At 37.5% G+C, this 11,025-nt stretch overlaps 1 long non-coding RNA gene across 1 annotated transcript; it reads right to left on the bottom strand.

The window, feature by feature from the left end:
* Positions 1-5,512: 5,512 nt before the first annotated feature.
* On the bottom strand, positions 5,513-8,447 carry LOC137669356 (uncharacterized). The gene is made up of 3 exons (XR_011049081.1): positions 8,392-8,447; positions 7,778-7,867; positions 5,513-6,247 (listed from the first exon to the last, which is right to left on the bottom strand). It is a non-coding gene; the product is annotated as an uncharacterized lncRNA (long non-coding RNA).
* Positions 8,448-11,025: the final 2,578 nt, after the last annotated feature.

Below are 11,025 nucleotides of genomic sequence, written 5' to 3' on the forward strand. Positions count from 1 at the left end.
GATTTTCTTCTGCTTTATTCATTCATAAAAAGCTTGTAAACTTTACCTGGAAGCATGCTGCAATCATACATGATTTGCCTTTTCTACTCTCCTAAATCTACCCGGTTTTCCATCTTTTCCTCTTCTGTTTTCATAATTTTATATAGGCTTATTTTTGCATATATGAATATACAGTATCTAGTAAAATGGGGTCAAATGGTAGTGCAAGTTTCCTACTAGATAATAAAAAGAGCAGTAACACCAGTAACATGACAGAGCCCTCACTCTAAACTGCTAATTCCTGTTTTCCCTGAAAAAGGTGTACCGTATCAACTTTAATAACATGAGAGAGGCATTCCATTAGCAAACGCTCACCATGGACAACTATATACAACTAATTAACCAACCAATTACAAAACTGGGCAATTTTCCAACTCCTTTACCTGCAGACCAAACCAGTGACACAGTCATCTTGTTTCTCTTCATGAAGCAGATCTTCACAACACCTCCTCACATTTGCAGTAAGGCAACTGAAATCCTTTAATTTTAATAACATCCAATCTGCCTGTCAAATCAAATTATTGCCTCAATGACAAGTAATAAAGACAGCTTGAACACATTGTGAGTCAGGAGTAATAATTGATCTCTTGAATATTTTTTTCCCATGCTATGAACCTTGTGCTTCAAAGGACCATATCCCAGAAAGCTCAGGCACAGTCACTTCAAAGCCCAGTGATGGCAATATAGTCATGCTATAAGAAAGACCAGCTCATATCAGTTTCCTCAGAATTCCACACCAATATACTTCATTAATGTGATTAAATCACGTGCTTTATGATGCAAATGTCTAAGTGAATTTGTATTTACGTTAATAAGTTTGGATGCAGTCTCAGTTTCAAGAAGGTAGACTTTCCTTCAAATAGTCCAAATGGGAAATATTCATGTTATCTTTTGACCTGCTGTCACGGTTTAAAGCTGAGCCGGCTATTAAACCTGTGGCAGATGCTCTCTGTTATCACCCACCCCACCCCCCCACCCCCCCGAAAGGGAAAGGGAAAGAGAAAAGGGAGAGAGACTTACGGGTGGAAAGTTAAAACAGTTTTAATAAACTATAATAATGAAAAAGAGTATAATAATAATATTGGAATAATCAATATACAAATATATAGAAATATATACACAAAACCAAGATCGAGCTCCCCCGATGTCGGCCACGTCACCACCGGCACTGCAGGGCAGGCTCCGGGAAGGCCAGGCTGGGCCCAGCGACGGTCGAGAGCTGGATTCAGGAATGCACGGATCGGGATCGGGGGCAGCAGGAAAATGGACAGTCCTCTTTGGACACCGGCCATAGCAGAAAGAGAGTGAGACCCTCATGATCCCCCTGCTTTATACCGAGAATGACATATATGGGATGGAATACTTCAGTAAAGCGTTTGACACAGTCTCCCACAGCATCCTCGCAGCTAAACTGAGGAAGTGTGGTCCGGATGATCGGGTAGTAAGGTGGATTGTGAACTGGCTGAAGGAAAGAAGCCAGAGAGTGGTGGTCAATGGGACAGAGTCCAGTTGGAGGCCTGTGTCTAGTGGAGTCCATCAAGGGTTGGTACTGGGACCAGTTCTATTCAATATATTCATTAATGACTTGGATGAGGGAATAGAGTGCACTGTCAGCAAGTTCACTGATGACACCAAACTGGGAGGAGTGCCTGACACACCAGAAGGCTGTGCTGCCATTCAGAGAGACCTAGACAGGCTGGAGAGTTGGGCGGGGAGAAATTTAATGAAATATAACAAGGGCAAGTGTAGAGTCCTGCATCTGGGCAAGAAAAACCCCATGTATGAGTACAAGTTGGGGACAGACCTGTTGGAGAGCAGCGCAGGGGAAAGGGACCTGGGGGTCCTAGTGGACAACAGGATGACCACGAGCCAGCAGTGTGCCCTTGTGGCCAAGAAGGCCAATGGCATCCTGGGGTGTATTAGAAGGGGTGTGGTTAGTAGGTCAAGAGAGGTTCTCCTCCCCCTCTACTCTGCCCTGGTGAGGCCGCATCTGGAATATTGTGTCCAGTTCTGGGCCCCTCAGTTCAAGAAGGACAGGGAACTGCTAGAGAGAGTCCAGCACACAGCCACAAAGATGATTAAGGGAGTGGAACATCTCCCTTATGAGGAGAGGCTGAGGGAGCTGGGTCTCTTTAGCTTGGAGAAGAGGAGACTGAGGGGTGACCTCATTAATGTTTATAAATATGTAAAGGGCAAGTGTCATGAGGATGGAGCCAGGCTCTTCTCAGTGACATCCCTTGACAGAACAAGGGGCAACGAGTGCAAGCTGGAACACAGGAGGTTCCACAGAAATATGAGGAAAAACTTCTTTACAGTGAGGGTAACCGAACACTGGAACAGGCTGCCCAGAGAGGTTGTGGAGTCTCCTTCTCTGGAGACATTCAAAACCCACCTGGACGTGTTCCTGTGTGATATGATCTAGGTAATCCTGCTCCGGCGGGGGGATTGGACTAGATGATCTTTCGAGGTCCCTTCCAAACCCTAACATTCTGTGATTCTGTGAATACCTTCACTGGTCAATTTTGGGTCACCTGCCCTGTCTGCTCCTCCCTGCAGGTGCGACCCCCCTTCGGCTCTTCACTCGTAAGCAGTGAGGAATTTAGCAGTGACCTTGGTTTCTCTAAGAATAGAGCCTTTTTGCACAACATCCCTACCGGTGCCTCAGTGATAACTACAAACTTTGAGCGTTATCAGTCCTAGAAGCAGACACTGTCTGCAAAACATGCAGTTAGTTTCAGAAAGTGCAGTTACTTAGAAGACACTTAGCTGAAAGTAAAAAGCACTGAAAGGAAAACTGGCCTGGTTTAGGCCAAAACAGGACGCCCTCCCAAAAAACTTACTTTTTTTCATGACAGAAATAGTCATTCCATTTTAAAACCTTTCCTATGAGACATCATAGACGTTTGTCTATGTATTTTTATACGTCCATTTCAATAAAGGAAATTTCATGTCTTAACTTCTGAAAAAAATGTCACTACACTTTTTCTTCATGTTTTCTTCCAGAAGCTTTTTTCTGAAATTCTTAAGCAGTTCATAATGTGATTTGTAATTTTCTTTTATAAATTACATGTCTTCCCAGACATGAATGTGAAAGACACAGAAACTAGTGCTGTTTCTTTCCATCATAGAAGGAGAAAGATACATTGTTTGCCAAAAGCCACCATCAAAAATAGTTTAAATGTGAGCCGTATAGTAAGGGAAAAGCTTGCTGGCAGGTTTGTAAAAAAAAAAAAATCTTCTTATGTGAATTATTTCTTTACTGGTCTTTAGCACAGAATACTGTAGGTTCTGAACAGTCTCGCTGCAGTCACTCCTGTCCTTCCCAGACAAAATGAGTCTGAGATCAATTTTTTTTCCCAATAGTTAAGAATAAGATGAACCTTTAAAATGCCATGAAAACAAGAGGAGTTTGTAGCAGAACAGAATGTCGTGCCGTTTTCTGTAGGCAGGATTAGAAATCAAATAAGAAAATTTATTTTTCTACCTAAATAACAAAACAGACATCCACTATCATCTCTATCACCTGTAATGTGCACAGCGGACCATTCAAAAGTAAAGAAGTCAAGATTGTTCTTATGCTAAATAAAAAAGTAATTTAAAGTGATAATTTATATCAGCAAGCATATTTAGATAAAATAAAAAGCAAAGAGTAAGATTTACAAACCGAGCGAGGCATCTGAAGTGGGACTTTGATTAAATACTGGTATGTAAATCAAAGGCATAAAGAGACATACATAAACACATAAGCTTTTATCACTAATATTCCCAAGTTGCCTAGTGTTCTCCTTCTGCACGTGTCCAAAACTACAGCAGATAAATCAAGACTGAGGGGCTCAATACCTAAATCTGACTGAGATTCTCAGACTAAGCAGTTCCCTGATGTATCCTGGCTGGTCCATACAAGTTCCCTCACCATGCATTGCATAGGGAGCCTTCACACCTGACCCGCTGTGATCCAGACTCCCACTCAAGTTCTACACGTATTAAGCTTTGAGTATGCAACACAGAGACTCACTTAAATCTAAGCTATTTTACAGCTCCAACTCCCTGAACAAATCATACACACATATTCAAAACAACCTTTAAAGCTTTCAACACAGCAACCCTGGGAGATTTTCTTTAAAGTATCAAACTGTGAGTTATAGTGTTTGCATTTCACTCATAAATACCAGCCGTTAATTTCTAGATGTGTTTATTGATGTGCTATTATCAATATATCCTATATCCATAGGCAAAAAAAATAGCATTTAGGTGTAATGGGAACGGCATATTTACAGGATATGAATTATCTATTGAGGAAAAAAAAATACTATTGCTGACACAATTCCCCAACACTTACCACCTCCAAAGGCCCTATCAACTGCCATACATATGCAAACAAGTTCGAACAGATTTCACATTGCTAATATGGAACTAGTTTATCCCGCAAATACACAGTGTCCCCTGCTGTGATGAAAGGAGACATGCCCAATATATTAAAGTTATGCTGAACAAAGAAAGAGATTTTAGGAAAAGACCCAATTGTTATAGAAGTACAATGCTAAAACATGCTCTCCACAGCACCAATGAGTATCGATGAAAGCAATATAGCCTTCATATTTAACTGCAGCCTCAATATGAAATTGAAAAAAAATGCAGAAGAAGAAATCAGTGTCATATACTGAAAATTTTATTATTTGCTGATGAAGGCAATTATCAGAAGTCTAACAACCAGGATTTTCATGACCAACTTCAGTCATTTCATAAAATACAAATCTGCAACTTGGCTACAAGTGAGTACCCCTGCCATACAAACAGTTCAGCTCTTTCTGCTGAACTAAAGGTTCAATTAATAATAAACATTGCGTTTAAGGACATATGCTGAAAAATCAGCTGAAAGTGTACATCAACCAAACATCACTGGGAACCATTTAATGGGCTGACAGGTAAAAAGTAATTTTAGATTTCAAAAAATCATCCTATCAAAATAATCAGAAAAAACCTGACTTGATTCACTCAGTAAACTATGAAAAAATCAAATACCTATATTCAGTAATTTTAGAACACTCCAAATACTTTTATATTGATTTTGTAATTTTTAGTACAAATTAATTCATAATTATTATCAAAAGTTTTTTAAAGCTATACTTCAAAAAAACCTTTCACTTTTAAAATTTCAATTAGCTAATTCCAAAAATGTCAAGACTACATTTTTCAAATTAAATTAGGGATCTTTTACTATTGACCTATACTAATGCCACTTCTAATTTCAAAGCATGGATTATTTCTATTGAAAAATAATTTTGATAGAGAATTCCAAATCAAGTTCTACCATCAGCTCTTCTGAGGTTGAGAATAAACTTTAATTGTATAGTTCAATGTGTTAATACTGTCTTTCTCAAAAAAGTTATTAATTTTCGTCAAAAAAGAAGCAAAATACTAAGCCATAAAGAGCTATCAGTAATAAATTTCAATTTAAAAAATACTTGTTCCACAGCATTATTTTTCTTTTTTTATATTTCAATTTAGAAAACATCTTAAAAAATCAGTATATTTACCACCTCTGTTGAAATTCTACATCTGTTAGTTTGTGCACGCTAAACCTTTTGAAAGCATTCAGCTCAAATTTTTCAACTTATTTATATCTGACTTTTTGCCCTTGTTTTTTTCCTATTTTCTGTAGCATTGCTGTTCTTTTGAAGAAAACAATCAAAACTGGAGAATACGCTCATTATTAAATACATTAAGCATTACATATCTGGATATCTATACAGCATAAGAAGTCAAATAATGAGAAATTTTACAGAAACTACCTTTGAAAACAAATTAATCTAATGAATTAATTGGAGCTAAGTCTCTACACAGACGTTCAAGAAGTTCAAGTAGTTAGAGGACCATGACACATAGGAAACAATAGCTGTCGTCTTTCTCATCTTGCTTTCTTGGCGTTTGTCTTATTGTTACTATTATCCATTTTCAGGATTGTGCAGCTTTACCAGTTCCGATAGTCATATCTGATTTTTGGTTTTACCTCAGCGATACCATTTCACCCTTGAGTAACTCTCTTCCTAGGTTCCCTACAAGGGTCCTTTTCTTGCTCCCTGGTGACATCAGTGGTGGCCTCCTTGCCTACGTCAGGTGAGGTGTCTGACTGTTCAGGCAGCACTTGCTGCTCAAGCAGCTGCTCCTGTCTCCTCAGGGGAATGTCAGAAGGAGTGTATTGATTCAGCTAATTCATATTTAGGATAGTAAATTATTTTAATGGAGGAAAGATTTGTCATGATATGCATGCTTGGTCTGATTGGGGAGTGGATCAAGGTCCCATTATCAAAAATAGACTGATTTCAAGGAAACTTTTTTTTAAATGGCATGACCGAAATTCACTATTCAGAAAGTGTGGCTGACAAGGCTTTCCCTTTGCAAGAGCAATGATTTCATTACACTATCACTAACAGCTCTGGTTTCATTTGAACAAGAAAAGGGGACATTTGCAGCTTTAAAATACAACATAAACTAATTGCAGGAAGATCATGTCAGACTAAACCAATAGCTTCCTTTCAATAAGATAACTGATATGCTTGATGATATATCTATCTGGATTTCAGCAAGGTATTTAATACCACATTTCAACGCCACATGTGAAAAGGTTACTTAAAGTTGAAAATACATAGGCTAGCAGTGAAACTGGATAAGGAATTGGCTAAAGAAGAAATGGCAATAAGTTGTTCTGAAAGGTAAAACACCAGGCTGAAAGACAGTTAACAACCAAGATGCAAATTTTGGCACAAAAAGTATTTGTAAATTGGGAATGAAAAAATTAGGATGGAAAAGTAAGTAAGTTTCTAAAACAAAGTCCATGAAAAGATTTCTATCAGGAAAAGCAAAAACTTTTAAGATGGAGTTTGCTACGTTTATGATGCTAATACAAGAAACTTGGAGACCAAGAAGGTCCCTGTTGGTCCTGGGTTTCAAAATTATAACCCCTTATATTCTTTTATCAAATTCAGTTATCTTAACCATTGGTGTATCATCACATTCTGTACGTAGCCCATGCTTTCTTAAGGCACATTTATCTCCTGAATTACCTGATTTGAATTACTCAAACTAATATTCTTAGGACTTATCACTCATGACCTATGTGATAAGGTTCCTCACACTCAAAAGCCCATTTAAACCATTTTCAGTGAAAAAGTAATCAATGTATTTCTTCACTAACTCAAGCTTTACTGTTGTGCCTTTTCTCCTTTTTGCCTTTCTCAGTTCTTCAGCGCTTACTCCTGCTTTTCTGTTTTTTCTTAATACTCATTAACGCTTGTTAACAGTTTTCCTTAGCAAATATGAGGAATGCCAATAGCAATGATTCATTCTTTTGCATACATTGCCTGCCAGAGTCACAGTTCAACTTTGGTTTTAGAAATTATCTTGTCTAAACCATGGATTCTCAATACTACAGATTTGGGAGAGACTAAATAAATCCAAAATATATTTAAGCCTTTCTCCTTTGTTCTCGCCAGCTTGAAAAAAAATATGCACTAAAAACGTAGTGCAGCACAAAATTAATGGGTAAATATTTTGGTATTGTTCTTTCCATTTATATTCTGGGTTTATCTGAAGTTCATCATGCCTATTTCTGGATTTACTGTATATGGGTAAGACATGTATAATCAACTCCTAAACCAAATTTCTTTCCTGCTCTGTGTGCAGGTGTTCTGCAGGCAGCTGTTCTGCATGTGAACTAAAAATTAAAAAATATCCTTACCTTTTAGGTGGATCTGTGATAAGCTTCGCTCTGCTGGAAATCGCTCTCATATACATCATGTACAAGCCTTACAGGCTAAGAGACCAGTACCTAATAAAAAATTCAAAGTCACTGCACGTAATAGGTAATGAAGTGCTGGTTCTAGGCAGCAGCAAAGGAACTTCAGGTGTTTGCTTAATATTCACAAAGCATATTCCTAATTAGTCCATGCACATTTTTAAAAATTTCTTTCACATAATGCTGCACTTCTTTAGATCCTATAAAAGACACTTGTTCAATAATATCCACTAAGTAGCTGGGCCTGGGGAAAAGGTATCATTTGCACAAAAGAATTAGAAAGACATTTAGTAGAAAGTGACATATCTTTGAATACAGCATTTCAGTAAAATACTGTAAGAACTTAGGCAAAGCAAGTTAATGTTTGCATTACTTATATTTCATTTGCAAAAAAGAATTTGAATTATTAATTTAAACATATTTAAAGCCTAAATAGCACAGACAGGAACACATGAACAGGTTACGTGTAACGATCACATGCATATATTAAAAAATGTAGTGTAGTTAGTGAGCTTTTGAATTAGTGAAATAACATACACGAATAAAATAAAACGTACCTCTAATTTTTTTCTTCCTATATTTCTAGAGTCACTTAGTTTTCACAAATTTTTGCCACTCAGCTTTTGTATACTGTCAACTTCTAAAGGAATCGTAAGTACAGAAAATTAAAATACAGGCAGAGAAAGAAGTAAAACTATATAACAGGAAAGCTATAGCATGAAACAAATTGAGGTATGCTGAGATCACCAGCTCTCAAGATCAATAAAAACTTAATGTACAGCTCAAAATTTAAGCCTTTAAAATGGTCATTTACTTTTATAAAAATATATGTTGTTTTGGCTTATAAAAAGAGACAGTCCAGAGAGATTTTTATATAAAATAGCTCGCTGACAGAATTATTTTAAAATTTTGAAAAATACTATTCAAAAATGTAGGCTGAATCTGTCACTCTGACTCCACGAGGACAGTCTCTCCCTGAGTAAGAAAGCCTCTAACATCGGTAAGTCTACTTACCAGCCTGTGAACAATGTGGAAGGATCTAGCCCTAAAATATCTTTAAAACAATGTGTAGCATACATCTCCTTTCTTCATAATCCATACTAAAATGTACAGTAGAAACAGACTTAGGCATAATTCTGTTCCCCTCACACAAAACTCGGAGATCCAGGAACCTGCCTCTCCCCAAAACACACTGAACTTTCTCATTGTTTTCTTGCCTTCTTCTATAAGCAATAAATCCAAGGAAATACACAAATATGTGTGTGCACATGTGTATAAGTCTGTGTAAACCTGGAGGGGGAGAAAACACTATAGCAAAGGAAAACAAAAGTAGAATTGATTGGACTTAAAAATATCCAGGCAACAGATTGACTGCTCTTAAACTCTTGGATTACTTTCCAATGTCCAGTATTATCCCTCACTTCTTCTCAAGGGAGAGTGAAAGAATTGTCTATTTTTCATGAGAGGCAGGACCTCGAAAGACAGGTAATGGCCATTCTGCTGCAAGATCATATAACTACAAACTCTGAAAACTTGATACTTATGTTGAGCAATAATTTCAGGGATGTGGGTTTTGAAAAACGGTTATGTTCTTCCATCTCACTATGGCATCTTTCCGTGGTAAGATAAGCCTGATGTGCACACAGGTAAGATTCATACAGAAGAAATGCCATAAGGGAGAAAAACGGGAGAAAAGGCAACATCTCCATCAATAAGCAAACATGGGCCAGGAGCAAGAAATATACCCAAACCAGTTCAGATGCAGGTAGAGTACTATTGTAAGTCTATTTTTGCATGCCCGTTTAAATTCTGTAAGCCTCCTTAAATGCAGTTATCATTACCATTGTTGCCTTATCATTCTCAGTGATTGCTCTCTTTCAGTCAAGTACAAAGGCAGGCTGAATATAAATGTTTTGTCATAAAACTGCTATTCAAACAATAAAAAGGGTTATAATAGTACTAAAAAAATCACCCCCAGGGCTGCAGCACAGACTGGTAGTATGCATATTCAGGCAGCACAAAGCAGGTCTAGTCACATACTTCTACCCATAGGACCCTTCCACTGCATCTGTACTTAATATCAGCATGTTGCCAAAAGTGATCCAGATATTATCAGGTAGTCAAGATATACAGAACATTTTGGAATCTCCTTCAATAAGAGGAACACAGTTTAATATTATTGCATATTTGTATTGAATTCAGCAAATATCAACAAATTTAGCTTAAGGATTTGTCTTAATTTTTAAAAAGAAAACTGCTTCAATTGTTTTCTGCCTTTAACCAAACATGCCTTGGTTGGTCCCAGGTCTAGCCATGTAGTGCCACCCAGGGGCCAACCACAACATGGTTCAACACTGCCATCTTGCCAAATAGCCTCAAAAAAGCATTATGCAATACATCCCAGACTGTCTTCTGCACAGGCTTGAGTATTCTTTTTAAAATGTCTTAGCGGCTTTGGTATCCTTTTTTGTAGCGTAGAGACAAGAGGGGTAGGGTCAGGTCTGGCAGGGAAGGGTGAAAGAACATGTAACAAGCAAGGGACCACCAAACCAAAACAAACTAATTACTCCCATAGAGTGACACGATGGTTATCTAAACCAAAAAAAAAGAAAAAAAACCCCCACAGGTAGAATTTAAAACAAAAGGTTTATCATCGAAAGCCCACTGCCCTGGGTAAATGTGCTTCCTTGCAACAATAAAGACAAATAAAGTACTAAAAAAGGATAAAGCAGGAGATTACAGACCTAGCTGTGGTTTGATAAATGGCACTCTACTCCACTCTGCTTATTGTGTACTTCATACCTCGCTCTTGAATATGGAAGAGAATTTTATTAAAGATTTAGCCACGGTGGTGGTGGTGACTGGCTCACAGTAATTTTCCTACAAAGTAGTTTAATCTATCACAGGGCAGACAGTGCACCTTCTTACCATGTATCATATCTGTCTATTGAGTAAGTGCTATCCAAATCCAATTTCTTTTCATTTTTGGAACCCGTGATGCATATTCAAGATACATTTTCTTTTTGTCTGTGGCCTAAATTAGGTGCTATATAAAGAAAAAAAAGAAAAAAAAGTGAAGTAATAAAAAAGACTGGACTCTGGAGGCTACATTTCTCAGTGGGCATTTTCTTTTTTCTTTTTTTTTTGAAGACTCAGTACAGTACTAATGATGCAAAACAATGGGCATGTAC

The sequence above is a fragment of the Nyctibius grandis genome, chromosome 1, assembly GCF_013368605.1.
Source record: "Nyctibius grandis isolate bNycGra1 chromosome 1, bNycGra1.pri, whole genome shotgun sequence".
In the NCBI taxonomy this organism is placed as follows: Eukaryota; Metazoa; Chordata; class Aves; order Nyctibiiformes; family Nyctibiidae; genus Nyctibius; species Nyctibius grandis.